This window comes from Balearica regulorum, chromosome 22 (genome assembly GCF_011004875.1).
Source record: "Balearica regulorum gibbericeps isolate bBalReg1 chromosome 22, bBalReg1.pri, whole genome shotgun sequence".
Classification (NCBI taxonomy): domain Eukaryota; kingdom Metazoa; phylum Chordata; class Aves; order Gruiformes; family Gruidae; genus Balearica; species Balearica regulorum.
Window position 1 is genome coordinate 2,376,453 of NC_046205.1, and position 18,842 is coordinate 2,395,294.

The window sequence follows — 18,842 nt, forward strand, 5'->3', positions numbered from 1 at the left end:
AAACTTTATTTAGCTCATTCATCCCTAGATATATTGGCTTCGGTGATTTTACTGCAGACTTAGCCAATGATTCTTTATCGTACCAAAAAAAAAAAAAAAAAAAAAAAAAAATATTCTCTGGCGCATCAATAAAGAGTTACTTGATACAGTCAGCAGAGGGAATACTTTACTCAGCAGTAATAAAGCAGAGAGGCCAGTAGGAGAGGGGGATGATGGCTCATGGAAAGGGAGGAAGAGCAGCAGCAGGCCCGAGTTATCTCAGCTCTTGCAGCTCTGGAGCTTTCCCCTTTGCTCCCCTGCTCCACCATGGACCATGTGGTTGGGTGCGTTGGAGACCACTGGGCCTGGAGGAGGCAGGTTCAAAGGCTGTGAACAATGCTGGCATGGCATTTAATAGATTTCCTGCTCATAAATGGGTCCAGAAATCATCCACGGAGATTTCTCCTCCCTCCTGCATATGCAAAGCGAAGGATGCTCACCCCTGTGGCTAAGCCCGTCTGGCGGAGCTGGGCTGCGGTCTTAAGGAAACAGACTCAAAGATTTGGGGGATTTTATTTAATTTTTTTCTATTTCTCTTGGCTTTTCCAAAGTCAGTTCCATTTAATGAATGCAAGTTTTGCAAGATCCAGCTTCAAAGGCAGACCACTGGCAAGGGAAGGGGAAAGGAATTGACTAAAATAAAAAATTGCTAAGTCTGAGGTTTTTGCATTGATGGAAAGGTGTTAACCATTGCCTGGCCAGCAGACGTCTTTGCAGAGGTGCAAAACAGCCTGGAATAATAGGGCAAGGACTGGATGCATCAAAACTGTTTTTCTGCAGAAATCAGGGATTTTGAAACTTTAGTTCCATAGTCACTTTTTATGGAGTGTTTCCATTTTTGTCGACAAAGGCAAATACACAGAGAGGAAGACATTTTTAACTGTTCAGCTTCACATTGAATGTTTGACAACAAAATCAGAAACCTGAAGCTGTAGCCCTGGAACCATCTTTCAGGTAAGACTTTGGATGGTTTTATTTGGAGTCCAAAAGAGATTATATGCAACAAAAATCAGTATTTCCCTAACAAGTAGAAAAGACACTCATTCTCTGCTCAGTTATCACACTTACTCATTAATTATTTTTGCCATAGCATTTTAGGGAAACATATGCACATGTATCTTAGGATACATGTGCAGCCATGAGCTATTTAGCCTTGATCTAACTCAACAGATGCAGCCCCGTGCTCTTCTCACTGTGCAAATTGCACCTCAAGAAACATTTTCAAGGTTTCTGTATCTTCAGCACTGAGATTTCAGCATCATGCTCATGGAGTGAATTCTCATGAGACCAGATGCTGCAAAATTTATAATTGGAAATGCACAGAGCCGTCCTGGCCCTCATATTGCAGGGAGGGATCTCAGCCCAAAAAAATAATTAAAAAAAAGCTGCAATCCTGACTGCAGAGTGATGCCTGGAGGCACTCCCTTCCCAAAGGTTTGAGGAAGGGGGAGGCTGGAAACCAGCTCCTCAGCTAGAAAGCTGAAACCCTGTTGTCAGAGATTTGAAGGGGACAAAAAATGTCCATCTACACAGAGAGATGAAGAGAATCAGCTTAAGCACATTTGCCTGGATAAGATTCATCTGCAGATTAAGGTGATTTAATGTACATGGCTCCATATGTGCTGAGTGCCTATCCTCCCATCAGAATCAATAGAGATCAGGGGCGCAATTCAATTACTTAAGCATTTGTTTCATTTGGAACACCCTGAGGGCACCCAAGATATATACGGTGGACTGGAAAATGTGACACAGGGTCTCAGGAGAACAATTCTTTTCTGGAGGGACATTAGGAGGCCATGTGAGATACTTCAGGGCGATTAAGTTGCACTAGATGTCTATGCATGAGCAACCGCACTGAGCTTCTCACCAGTAGCCAGTGGAGATCTGGAGACCTTTCTGTTCACCAAAGTGGATCCTGAGACTTTGCTTTGCCTGTATCCTGGACACGTCCTTGTGAGCAGGACACTGAGGCTGAGATGAGCTTGGAGATGGACTGAGAGACAGGCTGGATCAGCCATACCTCCCAGGGTGTGCAGGGCAGTGCCAGCAGTAGAAGGATTGTGGATTTGTGGATTTGCCACCACCACAGACCAGTCCCAATGACTGAGGTTCACTGAGTGGCTCCTGGTCTTTGCACGGAGACACACAACCCCTTGCTGCTTCTCACAGAGCTTGCCTGGTTGGATCACCTGCAGCGTGCAGCATCTTGGTGAATGTGCCAGTGCAATTTCTAGTTTAACTTCTTATGAGTTACACTTTCTTTCGCCTTTCTCATATTTTCCACAAAATGAAGCCATGATTACGGCACAGCTCCTGAGAGCATAGCATGGGAGGGTATTTAAGACCACCTCTCCAGACATGTTGTCCCTTGGGGGAATCCCTCCTTTTCCTTGCCCTTCTCATGCTGCTGCCTGCTTTCTGGTTCTCACTCTACAGAGCAAAACACTTCTAACACAGACCCCCTGGGAATTCACACAGACCACTGACTCGCCAGCCCACCTCTGGAGTTACACCTGCTGGGCCGAGCCAGTTTAATGATACAAACATCACAAGCAGCAAAATGATTTGTAGCATCCAGGAGCAGCATCGCTTGCAGCATGTTGCTCTGCCTGTAGATGTTGCTGTCGGCTGCAGCTTGCTCCAGACCATGGTCAGGTCCTGGTTAAAAGGTGTACAAAGCTGGAGCTTGAACACTGTGGAAAACAATCTGTATCTTTACAGAGAATGCAGCTGTCTTAAATCAATGCTTGCTTTTTAGGGCTCTTTCTGATTTTAAGCAGAGTCACAGCTATCCTTCTGGTGTTTCTGGAAAGTCTTAGGAGCATCTACAGCATCTACATTATTGGTTGCAATGGGAATTTATTTTTTACCATTTTGCTCATCCTCATGTGGGGCTCTCTGTGGGAGACATCCTCCATGGGAAAAATGAATGTACATCAGCTGAGGTGTCAGGGCACTGGTTGGATTTTATAAAGATTTTGAGCTCTTCTCAGTGCAAAACCACAGCAGGATGAACTCCTTATCCCAGGTGGGAAGCTCGACAGACAGTTGTGACCAGCAGGAGCAAGGACTCATTTATCCAGTGTCAGGTAAGGAATATTTCCCCAGAAAAATGTGAGGATGGAACTCAGACACAAGTCCCTCTGGAGTGACAAACCCAATCGCCACCTCTCTTGCATCTTCTCAGACCGTTGCACTGTGCCACAGCCACAAACCTAAGAGGAGTTTGGCTCTTCAGAGACATAATCCAGATGCAGCTGGACCCAAAATCCCCCAGTTTGGGTGCGGTACGTACTGAACAAGAGATGCTTTCTTTCAAGCCAAACGGCTGGATGATCTTTGCATTCATTACCTCAGAGGGATGGTTCATTTAGGACTTTTTTTTCCCTGTGATGGAAAGACAAGACCTGTCCCATATCTGTCATACAGCTTCACATTTTCCTCCCATGCTTAATGAAGGCACATTATGAAAGCACACGCTTGGGGAAGGAGATGGGTGCCCGCCAGTACTCTTCCTCCTGAAGATTTTGCTTCAGTCATGAAAAAAAATCCCAGAGACAGTTTGTTCTCCTGATCAGAATCCAGGTGCCATATTTACATTTTGTCTGAAATTAATTCAGTCAGAGCTCTCAAATGCAAATAGTCAGGAAAGAAGTAGCCTTGGATTATTTGGGAAAGTATATGTGTGTGTGTATATATATTACCTTAATGAAATAATGCAGGAAATTGCTTGTGTTAGAGAGCAGCTATGGGTAAACAATCAAAAGCATTAAATTCGCAGGTTAGTGAGAGATGGAAATGTTCTTTCTTCTCCTCTTTAATAAATATTGAAAAAGGACATTGACCAAATCTACTAATTCTGCTATTAAAAGCAGGTGCTTACTCTCATTTCTATTTTTCCTGGTTAGCTTCTCATAAAAAAAAATAAAATGTGCCTAGGACAGAAGTAATCAAGTGTCAGCAGTGTGTTTGCACAACATGACAAAAATAGGGCAGAATCTGCTTATTAGTGCTTTATGCTAAGCCCTGTAACAGAGTCATCAGTTGTGTGCACTTGGCTCTTTCCACTGAAGCTCACCTGGGACACTTGGAGGCACAACAGAGAGCGTGTTTTCTGTTCACTTCAGTGTGGTGTTTCGTAATATTCACATATATATTTAGCAGCAGCTTGGAGTGCTTTGGAAAGGAAATCATCAGCCATTTTCCCATTTTGTGGAAACTGAGGCATAGGAAAGGCAAACGATCTGCTCGCAGCCATCAGGTTAGGAGGCATCACTGCTGGTGGCTCTCCTGCCCTCTGCCTCCTGCTGCCGCTTTAAAGAAAGTTTGTTTTTTCGGTTTTTTGTTTTTAACGTTCCTTCACCTAAAATGTCTAGAAGCACAGCAGGTTGTTTCTGCCTGGATGTGCTTCGCTAAGCGGATGCCTTTTAACCCAATGCACCTGTAATCTTTGGCAACCAAACAAGTCCCATGTTCCTCAGTGTAACTGGATCATTAGTGGGAACAGGTGCCTTGTACCTGGCTGCTTTGGGGACATTTCAGGGCACATAAAGTTCCTTGTACTTGGGAATACCTGGTGCATTTGGCAGAGAAACAAACATGTCCTATCTTGCAATGACAGGGAAATGTGGCAGCAAATAATGTTCTGCCGACTGGAGATGGTATCAGAGGAAAAAGTGGTAAAAATACAGTGGGACTGGCTCCTGGATTTCCTTAGGCATTCACAGGGCCGCAAAGCAGGATTCGACAGTCTTGGCATGGTGGCCATCGGTGCTTAGTCTCCAGCAGCCCGGGTGGAGAGGGGCTCTCTGGAGGTGTGCTCCTGTGGCTGCCCGCGGCCGTGCTGAGCTCAAGCACCTCATGCTCCTTTGAGCGCCCGTAATGGGCATCTGCTCGGAGTGCAGCTGACTGGCTCACACGCCTGGGTGTCCTCCTCATGGAAATCCAGGTGCCTGGGGGAGGAACAGCGGGGGTCCCTGGGCTGTGTCCTGGAGGAGTCAGGATGTGGTGGGAGAAGTGACGCGCAGCACGATGCAAGCAGCTGCAACGACACAAAGGCACGTGGGTTTGTTGGTAGCGGTGTCTCACCACATGTGGTCCAAAACCAGCCACTAAAAGGGTCAAAGATGATGAGCAACCTTTGGTTTGACTCACCTCAGCCAGGCAGGCTGCCAGAGCCTGGTTGATGTGAAAACGCCAAGGCATTTAGGTGTGAGGGTTCTGCCTGTCCCTGGCTGTGGCATTTGAGTATGTCAGGGTATAGGTACCCTTGGAAGGGCCAGGATTTTATTTATCCAAGTTTACAAATGGTAGTCCAAATGTTTTCATAGCAAAAACAGAGTGTTGGGATCCCCAGAACAGGGCTGTCCAAATTACTGCTCAGAAAATTAAAAACAAAAGTGTGTCTGTTAGAAATGAAAACATTTCCATTTTCTCACTCAACCTCAACTCACCTAAAGTTCTGTTTTGGTCTGACACAACTTTCTGTTTCTTTGCTTTTCCTTTTGAACAAAATGTTTTGCCATCTTTGGTGTCTAAGAATTCAAAAATGAAAACCCACTTATTTCACTTTGGAGAGAGTAGGAAAAGATGTTTCATCACATCTGAATTCTTCTTCCATTTCTTTTTCTGAACTGACCTATTTGATGAATACAGCTCAAGTTGGCAAATGTTTGCTGTCAGCTACCGGTCATTTTCATCGGCAAATAAATTCATCATGTGAATTTGCCAAGTCTGTTTGAGAATCTTGACTTGCTTGTTGCTTCTGCCCTGACAGTTAACAGCAGCCATGCGAATGTGCCCTGACTTGCTTTGAAAAGGTAATAGGATTTTAATATCACCACAGCTTAAGGTGAAACTAATGCATTTAATTTTTCTTGGAACAGGGCTAGAAAGGAAAAAAAATATATGAATCCCGCCAGGGACTTCATGATTTCACTCTATGCCAGTGAGAACCTGAATTCTTCAGAGTGACACTCAGCAGGCAACCCTCATCGTTAATAGCTGGTGGCAAATGAGAAGCCATAGAATTATCATAGAATGATTTGGGTTTGAAGGGACCTCACAGCCCATCCAGTGCCACCCCCTGCCATGGGCAGGGACACCCTCCACTAGCCCAGGTTGCCCAAAGCCCCATCCAACCTGGCCTTGAACACTGCCAGGGAGCCAGGGGCAGCCACAGCTTCTCTGGGCACCCTGTGCCAGGGCCTCAGCACCCTCACAGGGAAGGATTTCTGCCTCACATCCCATCTCCATCTCCCCTCCTGCAGCTTCAGGCCATTCCCCTTGGCCTGTCACTCCCTGCCCTTGTCACCAGCCCCTCTCCAGCTTTCCTGGAGCCCCTTCAGGGACTGGAAGGGGCTCTAAGGTCTCCCCAGAACCTTCTCTTCTCCAGGCTGAACCACCCCAACTCTCTCAGCCTGTCTCCATAGCAGAGGTGCTCCAGCCCTCTGATCATCTCCGTGGCCTCCTCTGGACTCACTCCAACAGCTCCATGTCCTTCTTGTGCTGGGGACCCCTGAGCTGGACGCAGCACTGCAGGGGGGTCTCAACAGAGCGGAGCAGAGGGGCAGAGTCACCTCCCTCGACCTGCTGGTCACACTGCTGGGGATGCAGCCCAGGACACGGGTTGCAAGTTTCAGGAGTGCAGGATTATTCTTACAAACTAAGTTGCTGTGTAAGAGGTTGGCAAACCCAGAGCATTGGCTCACAAAGTCCTGTAGGTTTACCAAGGTGCTGGGGGAATGAGGGAATGGGGCAGCCAAACAGAAGAACGTTTAAACAAGTCATTAAAAAAAAATAAAAAAAAAATCAAGTGAATGTAGTTGGTTGGCAAGAAATAAACATTTTGGTGTGGCCAGAGGCTCAGTGATGTCCCTATCAGATCTGCCCCAGAGTGGAAATATGCAGTGGGGACATGGTCTGCCTCCTCATTTAAATTAGTAGCAATTTGATGCTTGGCTTTATCTTTAGATGATAAACATAAGCCTGCTTGCATTTCTCCAAGTGAAGTCTTGTTTCCCTTCTCACCTAGGAAACCCTCATGATGTCAATGAATTTGTCTGGATTAGCAGAGAGAAGAAACTGTCCCAAAGCCATTTCCTGCATTTTGGAAGGTGGTGGGAGACACACTACAAATATCAGCCTGATATAAAACAATGGATTTTGGATAATAAGATGATAAGAAATGCCCTAAAGGGCAGACTAACGGTCCATGAGGCCCAGGGCTGTCTCTGATGGTGGTGGCAGGACATCCCATCCAGGGACAGCAGGAGAGCCAGGCTCCTATCAGAGAACCATTCCCTTGTATCCTCCCTTCACATCCACACCTTCAGTCATAGAAGGTGTCAACTCTGTTCAGGTATCTCAGCTACCCAGAGCTTCTCCAGTGGTAGCTGGTGCCTCTCCTGAGGCAATTCAGCTGAGCACTCACTGACATTGATGGGGCTGTGGATGCCAGGGCCAGTTCAGTAGCCCACTGAGTGTCTACTGCCATTAGAGATAGCTTAGGGCCATCCTGCTCCTATGGCACATAAGTGATGTGTGTCACATCTTCCATCCCCATGCAGACACCTGAGCATCTGAAATAGCCCCAGACACCTCTGGTTAAGCAGAGGTGTTAATCTTTAATGACACTAATGGAAACTCAAACAATGACCTGTGGACAAGTGCATTTATGATCCTTTGGAGACAAATTTTGCCCAGGCAGGTCCTTCTTGACTAACTTGATCTCCTTCTATGACAAGGTGACTCACTTAGTGGATGAGGGAAAGGCTGTGGATGTTGTCTGCCTGGACTTTAGTAGAGCCTTTGGTACTGTTTCCCACAGCATTCTCCTGGAGAAACTGGCTGCTCATGGCTTGGATGGGCGTCCTCTTTGCTGAGTAAAAAACTGGCTGGATGTCTGGGCCCAAAGAGTTGTGGTGAATGGAGTTACACCCAGTTGGTGGCCGGTCACAAGTGGTGTCTGGGGCCAGTTCTCTTTAATCTCTTTATCAATGGTCTGGACGAGGAGATCGAGTGCACCCTCAGTAAGTTTGCAGAGGACACCCAAGTTGTGCGGGAGCATTGATCTGATGGAGGGTGGGAAGGCTCTACAGAGCTGGAGTGTGTCCAAAGAAGAGCAACCCAGTGGTGAGGGGTCTGGAGCGCAAGTCTGATGAGGAGCGGCTGAGGGAACTGGGATTGTTTAGCTTGGAGAAAAGGAGGCTGAGGGGAGACCTGATCGCTCTCTACAACTACCTGAAAGGAGGTTGAGATTGGATATTAGGAAAAATTTCTTCACCCAAAGGGCTGTCAAGCACAGGAACAGGCTGCCCAGGGAAGTGGTGGAGTCACTGTCACTGGAGGTATTTAAAAGATGTGTAGATGTGGTGTGTAGGTACATGGTTTAGTGATGCACTTGGCAGTGTTGGGTTAACGGCTGGACTTCATGATCTTAAAGATCTTTTCCAACCTAAATGATTCTATGATTCTAAGACAGTTGCATGCTTTCTGAAAGCATGGGGCAACTCTCTCTACTGAACATTGCCTTGCTTTGCAACTTCTTCAAAACACTTTGTGCCGCAGGAGCGGTTCCTACTCCTCCACGCCAAGGACACAGGTTGCCAAACACTTCAGCTGCTCACAGGGTGAGCTGAGGTGAAGAATGCTTGATCTGAGCTGACCCTGGCATGAATGATTTGACCGACCCAAAGAAATATAACTCAGTCCAGCAGTGGGAAGAAAAAAGCCCTGGGAGAGGAGCCAGGAGCTTTGCAACAGGCTTACCATACAGGCTTCACTGAAAACAGGTTTTCTTCTTGTGCTGTTGTGTGTAACGCCTGCCCTTGGAACCTGAAAATCAGAATGTTTAATAATATTATTTTTTCTGCTGGAAGGAGGACAGGCAGTGCCATTTCTCTTCCAGGTCTTTTTGCTGGACTTAAATACATGCCGAAAAGCTGCTGAGTAGCTTGTAAAATTCACAGGCTATGTTCCCCTTCATGGTGTTGGTGTAGAAGTCTGAAATCAGTGCGTTAACACTGGGCTTGTAGTGATGTTAATGGGAACAGGATTTTTTAAAGGAAGGTTTGTGTTATGCATGTCCAGGATACCTGCCTTGGAGAAAGCATCAAGCTTTTGGATAAGGTGATGATTAAATTGGTTTAAGGTATTAGCTAAATAAGGTGAGATGAGTGCTATAACTAATATTTCTTAATGGGGTCCTTTGGGATCGAGATACGAGTCTTGATGATCTTGTTATGGCTTTTGCTCCATTTCTAGTATCATTTCGGTATCTTTGACTTCTGCAACATTTTATGCTTATAAAAATCTTTTCATTATTGGATCATTTTACAGATATTAAGAGTGTGTGGCCTCACACCATGTCTCAACCTTTACAACAGATATACTTCACTGACTTCAAAGCAAAATCAGGCACCCTGCTAATTCCATAATGACTCTGAGATTGCTGAATGCTGTAGGGCCCTTTCTGCTGTCAGGGCTAATTAGGAAGGGACTGGACTATGTCAGGTCTGAAACTGCAATGAAAAGCCTGAGGTTTCCAAACCTGAGTTATGCTGCAATATTCAGTGTAATCATCTAAATTTAGCTATTTCTGAGACTGTTGCAGAGACAGAAGAGGCAGCCGAAACCTAAAAAATGCTAAAATCCAGGAAGTTCAAGTGAATCTGATATGGTGCTGATAGAAGTCTGGTTCTTTGCACACACACACACACACACAAAGAGGAAAAAAAAAAAGAAAAAAACCCCTGAAAAATGCTACTTCAAATGCTGCTTGACATCTTCAAAATGGATCTTCGGCACCCTTCCCACATTTGGATATAAGTATGACCTTGAAAGCTTGTTCTAGCACTGGGGTAGCTGTCTGCACTCTTCAACATGGAGGAAATTGTGATCTAGATCTGAACTTCATGGCTTAGTCCCCGTAGTCAGCTGCACATTAGTAGCTTGATTTTTTTTCAGCATTGAGTTTGAAACTGTGTGGTGGGAGGAGGAGGGCCAGAGCTGAAGCAGATTAAAACAGGTACCAAAGTATGCATGTAAGCTGATGGGAAAAGAAACTATGAAGTTACTTATGCTCTTGATTACTACTTCTTCTGAGGACAGAACCAAAACACAGCAGGATGCTTAAAATATCTCACCTTCTCTATGTCATGTTCCTTTTTTCCAGTTAAGTGTGTTAAAGGGAAATACAGGAAAAAAAGTCTCTATCTAAGGATAGTTCAAAGGAAGGGCTTCACCTATGGAATTCTCTCTTTTGTGATAATCAAGACAAATTTCATGTAAGTTGAAGCTTTGTGCATAGTCACAAGTTCATCATAGCAATTTCAAGCCCCTTCCTGGATCCAGTCTTTGCACTTACAGGAGTTCATTCTTGCAGTTCATTCAGTCTCCAAGGACATTTTAACTGGGGAAGGACTTCATCTGGCCAAGAAAATAGCATCTCCAGGGGTGCTGAGTAGCTCCACATGAGAAAGAGTGAAGTGTACGACCTCCCTATACCTTAGGATATATTGTCATGCAATTAAGTTATTGCTCATTATGTCATGCCGGCTACCTGCAGGGTTCTTCCATGGTGTTTCCTGCCCCAACACCACTATCTGACCCCTTTAGTAGCCATCCAGTGCATGTGTGCGTGGCAAAGCAGAGAATCAGCTGTAGGAGAGCAGGTACTGGCTTCTTAGCCCTGGAAGCCCAGTGAGTCTTGCATGGCAGTCCTTTTTCTGCTAAAATAAAGCTGAAAACCTCTCAACTGGCCTCAAATATAAGACTTCATGTTGTTTGCTTCAGTGAGCCACTGTTTTGGTAGTATGACCTTTGCTGTAGGAAAACTGTGTGGGAGGTGTGATGCTATGCTCTGCTGGCTTTGAAAGGATCCATCCCCTCATGCACGTCTGTGGATGAGAGTGCACAATGCCACTGTGTTTGGGCTGATACCCAGCTCTGTGCTCATGGACTCTTAAGGAGGTTTGTCTTCCTTGCTGTAGCCACACATCAATCTGCTGGACGGTAAGAACAAGTGTGTCTGTGCAGCCATGTCTCTGACAGGGGCCAAAACTAGCTTCCTAGGAAAGAGTACAAGAACAGAACATGGCATTTTCCAATATCTATCCATTTTCAGCTAAGCAACTTTGTTCACCTAATGTAGTTTTTTATGTGTTTAATAACCCTCTATGGATTTCTTTTCTCTGAACTTGTCCATCCTTTCCCTGCAAACTCATGGCATTCTATGGCAGGAGTTTCACAGCCTAATTCTGTGTAAGGATGTTCATCTCCATGAAGAAACATCTCCTTTGCTTTGCTTTGACTCTGCCTTCTGCTTCTGCCTTCTGTTACATTGATTTGATGACCTCTGGCTCTCATTTTGGATTAGGCACTGAATGATCTCCATGTATCTCATGAATCTTTCCTAGGCAGGATGACAGTTGTGCTTGAGCTATCCCTGATGTAAAGGAGGCTCTGATGTGTGCCAACAGTGCAATCATGGCCTCTTCCTGGGCAATGCTAAACAATTCGATAAGGGTTTAGGGATCATCATAGATTCAGAGAGAATCAGGGTTGGAAGAGTCCTCGAGACATTATATAATGCATGCAGTTGTGGACAGACCAGCAAGAATGTGTTCCTCTCGCATGCAGGCAGGTGTGAGAAGGTGTTAATTCTTTCTGTAAACAGGTTTATTATGATAACAAGATGTCCAAAAGCCCCTTCCAAGCATATACAGTGACTGATACAAATTCCCCTTTGTGTAACTGTGTGTTGGTTTTCAAAAACATCTTCCTCATGCACGTAAGGAGACCATATCCCCAGGAGATGCGTGTTCTTGGACCAGTGTTTGCATTTCTAGGACGTTTTTCTATTCCCACAAGCCCCTCAGGGAGCACAGATGTGATCTGTTAGGATCCGCACAGCCTAGAGTGTTAGAGGCACCAGTCCTGTGAAGGAAAAAACAAACGGCCCCTCTCTGAGGTTTCATTCATCCTGCTCCAAATGCCTGTGAATGTGTGAGCAGATTTGAGGGAAGGGCTGTTGTTTTCCTTTGAGTGCACCCAGAGAGGCTGTTGATAAACATTGGCAGCTACTCCCCAGGTCTGAGCCAGCAAACAGTTTGTACCTATGGTCACGATGCATTAAACCATTGGGATTTGAAAGTAAAGGCTAACAGGAAAGCACAGAACCATTTCTCAGATGCTTGAAAAGCCAGGGTGACTTCTGACCTGTGATCACTGTGATGAAAAAGGGCAGGAATCCCAGGTCAATTCAATGCTTGAATGCCTGGGAGATTTTAGGCTTCAGTTTCTTGTTGCTTTGGGTTTGTACTGCATTTTTTTAATGCAAGGAGTAAACAGGAACAAACATGGTGTGCTTAATGACCTCATAGTAGTACAGAGCTATTTAGCCCTGGAAGACAATATATGTGGTCACACAAGCTCTATAGGGATGCTGGAGCAGTTTAAGATGCTCCTACTGTGATAGGTATTGGTGACATCTCCTCTCCTGGAGGTCACTGCTTCCATGGATGAGCTGGTGGAAGTGGCTGTGTCATTGCTCCTCAACCATTTTGATGAAAAGTCATCTATGCTGATTTTGAAGATGGTTTAAGCCACATGGGCAGACTTTGCCTTGAGGCAGTTAATAAGCCTCCACAAGATCCTTTTAGTGAACTCAGTGGATTTGATTTCATTTTGATCTCAAAACGCTTCAGTGACCAGAACAGCACAGTGTGGGCTCAGGCACACAGACCCCCTTTGCTCTGGCCTGGTCAAATCAACTCAATGTTAGTGGGAAAAAGGTCCTGTAAGACAAGAAGCATGTCCCAGAGCAAAGGAGTAGAAACCTTCTACCCTGGTTTGGACATCCTGGGTAGAAAATTATTTTCCAAAATGTTAGATTTTTGACATTAGGTTTCTAACCTCAGTCACCCATTTATTGTCAACGAAGATGCTTCTGGAAGCAGATACAGCTCAATATTTATTCAAATATACCACACCTATATTGAGGGCATCTAATTTGAGTTACTTTTACTGCGTAACCCAGAAAGTCCCTGAAAAATGAATGATTGTGGGAACTTTGTCTCACACTATTCTCATCTATGACATTTTCTTGACTATAGGTGATGTGCAACTGCTGTTATTCCCATATATTTACAGTTTATGCAGACTCTTTCTCCTTAATGAAAGGAGTCTAGACATACAACTTAGTGTCACCTCATGCCTACTGTATGTTAAAACATAGATATTTCTAAGCTGTAAAGTTAAACACTAATGGAAAAAGACACAGCTGAGAAAATGTGTTCATTATCTAATAGATTTAGATGTTGGTTTTAGGAAAACTATCCCATAATCTCAAGAATAATTCATATCATTTTGGTTGCAATTTTTGATTTCTTGCTTCATCATACCGAATGGTCAGACACTTCAAAAGGAAGAGAAAAATGCATTTACTAGTGCTCCATAACAAGATCTCAAAATTCAGTGTAAAGCAGGAGGACATAATTTATTTGTTCACTGATGTGCATATAGCTCGGAAGAAAGATTCTAAATCTAGAAACCCAAAATCTAAAATTAAATTAGTTAAGATTATTATACACCTAAAAACCTATTCAGAAAAATACTGGAGCAAAAATACTTATTATGGAGAAAAAGTCTTTATTAGCAATATCCAGGTTAAGTAAAATAATGGAGAGCCATGTTTTAGTTTACAGGGACATGACAGTAAAGGGAGGAAGAAGTCTCTAAGGTGTTTCTGTTTGCAAAGTGGGTTAAACAGCAGTGGAAGAACTGTCTATCACTTCTAGCGTCTCAAATGTGTAATCCAGCAAACCTTTCTCTCTGCAAGTGAGGTATTAGAGTTCACACTGTGCCACGTAACTTATCTCTCATGCAAGTATTGAATGATCTTCAGAAACATGTTGTCCGTGGACCCAGCAGACCAAGTTTTGTGCATTGCCAGAAGCGTTTGAGTTCAAGCCTTTAGTCTCTTTGGGAATTCACTGAAATGCATGAACGTGCCTCCAATCTCTTTGAACTGCCACTAAATAAATAAATAAATAAATAGCTGGCAGTAAGGCACAGCCTGCAGGAAAACAAAAATGGGCAACAGCATTTCTTAAGAGTCACAGTGGTGGAAAACAAACTCAAGTCCCTTTTGCTTTACAGCAGCTAATACATGTTAATTTATTTTACGGAAGCTTAAACCACTAAGCTAACACCTCAGCGATAAACACATTTACTGACTAAGGCGTTTGGTGAAATGCCCTGGTGCTGCTCTCGCTGTGCTGTGCAGTGCAATACTCATGAGAAGTGGTTGGTTCAGCCTGGCAGAGCGCTGCAATTTGCCAGCCTTTGGGTTGAGACCAGATGCAGAGTATTTGGGTATTTCAGGTAACTTAGGAACATGCCAACTACCAGGAGCCATGGGCTCATAAGTGACATGGGTGCTATCCATTCCATGTGCCCAGGGAGACACATTAGGAGCCCACCTTAAGGACTTTAAGCTTTGGAGATGGCACAGACAGAGACCTAAGACCTCTTCCTATCCTATTCCTGTTCAGATGAGAGCCACTGCTAGCCCATGCTTGTCCTGCCTTCTGAAAGTGGGGAATAACAGCATGCAATGTGGGGAGTGTTGGGCTGCAGACCACAACCAGATACTGGAACACCAGACCTGGACTTCCCATTCAGGCCACACACACTGGCCTGGAGCCAGTAAAGGTGAGATGATTGCTTTATCTGTATCATTATCATACCTGATGGTCTCCATTCCGGTAACAGGATGTTCTGTCTGGCACCAAAATCAATCAATCTGGCATGCTTAATCAAAAAGCTGATATGTTAAAGCTGTATCTAATTTACAGCTTGACCACATCTTTCATTTGACGATGATTCTTGAGTCCTTGGCTAATACTTAAAGCTTTTTCTCTAACAACTATGTACATTTTTCTCTATATTCCATTCTACTTGCTTACCTTACGATCTAGCTATCTACTATGTGTATATATTATCCTTTCCTATATTTAATGATCAGGAGAGAAAAGAATAAAAGAAGATAATTCAACATGGGCAGATTTTTTCACACTATTTCCATCCCTATTATACAGTAAGACTATATCCTGTGAGACAACACAATTCACAGATTTTTTTTTAATCCTAGTGGTTCTGAAAACAAAATTATGAGGTGTTACAAGCCAATTCTGGTTTATTGCAAAGCACCAAACAAGCTCTGAAATTTTTCTGAAGTAGAGAGAGATCCCTTTGTGACTATAGTTCTTTGTGGGCTCATGAAAGGCATAGAAGAAACACTGACTCAAAATACATCTAGAATACATCATATTTAAAGTATACCTGAGTCCCCTGTGCATGAATTACTGAATCAGAAAATCTCTGCTTTGCATCATAGGAGATAGTAGAGCATGTAATAGAACAGACCATTACTCACCAGAAAGTACATGACCCTTCTGTAAGGGCTGTTGTAAATTTGACTGCTAAAGTCAGTGGGATAGCTCCAGCACAAATAAAATCTGGATATTGCTGTGTCAGCCTAACTTTTTGTTTGCATAGAGTCCTGTTTCGATCAGTGATGTTGATGTAAGTGGAATGAATCATGATATAAGCCAAAGTGAGCGAAATCAGAAGTAAAAAGCAAGGAAAAACAAACACTTGAGTCAGTTCAGGACAATCTGCCTCATTTCTGATCGTGTTTAGCCCACAAACAGACTGCTGTAAAATTGTTCAGTCAGTGATATATCTACACACACAGAGTTAATTCTCATGTTTTCATACCTTTGTTGTATTCTGGGAATGCAAGATGAATTTTCAGCTAGAGATGCACAAGTAATAAAAGCTGTGAGAATTCATGGAAAGGCCAAGAGCTGATTTCAAAACCTCATTACTTCAACTCCTGTCAGTCGTTCAAAACACATCAGCAGAGTTTGCAGCCAGGCTTCTCACCTCACCTACTTGCAAAACATAATTTAAGCATGAAAATTAGATGGTTCTGGTGAAATGTCTAAGTGTGTCTGTAAACCTGTATACTGTACTGTAAATTAAGTGCTTTTATGCTCTCTCTCTCTAGTGCATTTATCTTGAGTGTTGCATGTCCATGGGATGCATCAGAAAATGGAATAAAGAAGAAAATGTGGCCATAGTTGTTGACAACAGTACCAAAGATGTTGGGGAGAGGAATAGAGATGACACGGATGCTGGGATCATTGATCAATAGCCAGCAATAGGTGACAGGGAGACCTTACCAAAACTGACTTCATAACATCTCTGCTTCTCTCCACAGGTGGAACACTGCAAACATACTTCTACCTTTTCTGTATTATTTCCAAGACTGAGAACCTGAGGAAGCCCAGGCAACACCACCTAGTCCAGGGTAAAATGAGTACAAAGATCACATTATTCCTATTGCCTTGCACTCCTGATTTGGTAAGATTTTACACCTGTGATTTATCAAGATAAATCCTTACTTGCCACGTTTCCCAGTTGAGAGAAAGGTCTAACATCTTGGACTGTTTTATAAGTAGCTTCCAGAAGTACTACAAACCCATGAAAAAAAATTAAGACAAATGTGGGGTGCCTAAATGTTTCCTTCAGGTTCCTGGCTTCTTCTAAGTCATTATACCAGGCAACTGTTCTTCATCAGTCCTGTTTCTCATGCCTAGCTCCAGTAACATGGTGACCTTGGAAGTTTGCTTTCACTGCATTGCACTCCTAAAATTTCATTAAACTACCTCCATGGTGCGTTCTGCCAAAAATACTTCACCTGGCTTGCTATACATGAACTCCCATTTGTGAATCCAGGCCTGTTCTCTTTAATTAAATCAAAACTTACTTCCCCCACCCCACCCCCCCGCATCTGTCCCTCATCCTTGTTCCCTAGAATCTTTCCCTTTGGCAATGTCAATCTTTACAGGCCTATAGTTTTGCTCTGCTGTTCCCTATAGCATTTCCCTTTGACAGGTGTTTTGTACACTTCACTTCTGTCCACTGTTAATTTTCTATTTTCCAAGGAAGCTTCTGATGTACTGCCTTTCTAGTTCTAGCAGCTCCCTTAGCTCCTTTGACACTTTGCTTGGAGTTTGGAGACTTGACCATCTGGTCTTTTTTAATCCTAAATTCTGAAGTCGCCTCTCTTGACCAGCTATTTGGCAAGATCCCTTTCACTGAATTCTGCCTTTAGAAAATTATCACAGTTTTCCTTTTTCAGGTCCCTTCTCTTCTGTTCATGGGAAATTTCTGTCATTTAAGACTTACAATACCATGGTGTGGGAGATTTGCGAACAGACAGCACTGTGGATGAGGTGCAGTCCAGGTTTCTGTTGACCCATTAGACCTAACGAGTCCTGAGCTAAGGTATCCCCAACGATAAAATGATAATTATACTCATGGACTTGAAAAAATCTTTAATGTTTTACTGACCTTGATATCGCCCTAATAAAAGTTTTAGATGAAATATAGCTATTATCCCATGACAAAGGGAAAATGCCTAGAGAGATGGGTAGAAGCTGCCCCCCTTAGTTCCCAGAGATATTAGTGGGAGAAGGGTGAAAGATCTGCCTTATCTTTTGTGTCTAGAAGTTAGATGTCTACATCTGCCCTGGTCATACTCTCTATAATTAACAGTTAGACATCTACACCACTGCAACCTGTTTCTTCTTAGCCTGAAGCAGACACTTAAGACATGTTGGATGAACTGGTCCCTGAAGTTTCCTGCTTATTTCTGCTTCCAGAAGGAGCCTTCAGCAATATGCTTAGGCTTAAGGGACTAAAGGTTGGGTGTCCAATCTTGTGAGAGATGAGCCTCAGCCCACAACTCCTCCCTCTGACACTGCAAATCAGAAGTAACTTTGATTCCCCAGAGTTTATTTGGGTGTAAAAAGAATCTGAGATTCCATCATAGATCTCAGAAGGAGAACTGTCAGTGGTTTGTGAGTGAACTTTCAGTTTTTCACATGACCTTGTTTAGGGCATCCCACCAAATTTTGCTGTAAGCCTGGATTTCAAACAGATCTGGAAAGTAAACCAAACTTCAGCCAAAGCCATGATTTCTGGTCAAAGCCCAGCTCTCTCCTGTTCCAAATGCAGCTCCATGCTAAGCAAAGGGCTCGTGGAGGCTCAGAGATATTTCTAATTGCTCTCATCTCAGGTTTTGTTCTGTAGATAATCCATTAATTTCTCCAGAAAAGCTTTCATGGATTTGCATGTGAGTAATTTCTTGGCACCTCTGAGGCCATCTCCTTGTCATGCACTGTCTCTACTCTCTACACTCACTTGCTTTTAATATATCATTTTCATTCTGGGCCCTTTCCAATGATAGCATGTCACAAAATATTTGATATCCTGTCTTCAGAGAATTAATTTCTACATCTTCTCATTCCTTCATAATATTCTTTATTCTTCTATTTCCCAACCTTCTCAAGATACTGTCATTGACTGTGCCACGTTTTGTCCAACATCCTTATATCTTACACAGAGACATGAAAATTCTCAGGTCCAACCTGGCCAGTGTTACAGATCTAAACATGTCTCGTGTGCATGTTGTAATCGGTTTGTTCTTGACTCTCAGAATACATTTCATCCTGTACAGTTTGAAAGCTCTGCAGAACATATCTCTGATGAAGTAAAGCAGCAGAACAGAACTCAACAGAGTTGAGAAGTTACAAAAGCAGACAATCTGTCTTTATAGGTTTTGGTTTTGTTCTTCTATCGAACATTTGCCAACACTATCATAGGTGGCTTTCTTAAAAGAGGGAGCTGGGCACTATGAAGCATATGGGTTTCGTCCTCTTCTCCACTGG

The 18,842-nt window shown here is 43.6% G+C and overlaps 1 long non-coding RNA gene across 1 annotated transcript in view; it reads left to right on the plus strand.

The window, feature by feature from the left end:
• LOC142604779 (uncharacterized) overlaps nucleotides 1-16,404 on the plus strand; it is a 73,536-nt gene extending 57,132 nt beyond the window's left edge. The window contains exons 2-3 of the long non-coding RNA XR_012838614.1: nucleotides 14,595-14,754; nucleotides 16,328-16,404. This is a non-coding gene — a long non-coding RNA (uncharacterized LOC142604779). The remainder of the gene's footprint in view (nucleotides 1-14,594; nucleotides 14,755-16,327) is intronic.
• Nucleotides 16,405-18,842: the final 2,438 nt, after the last annotated feature.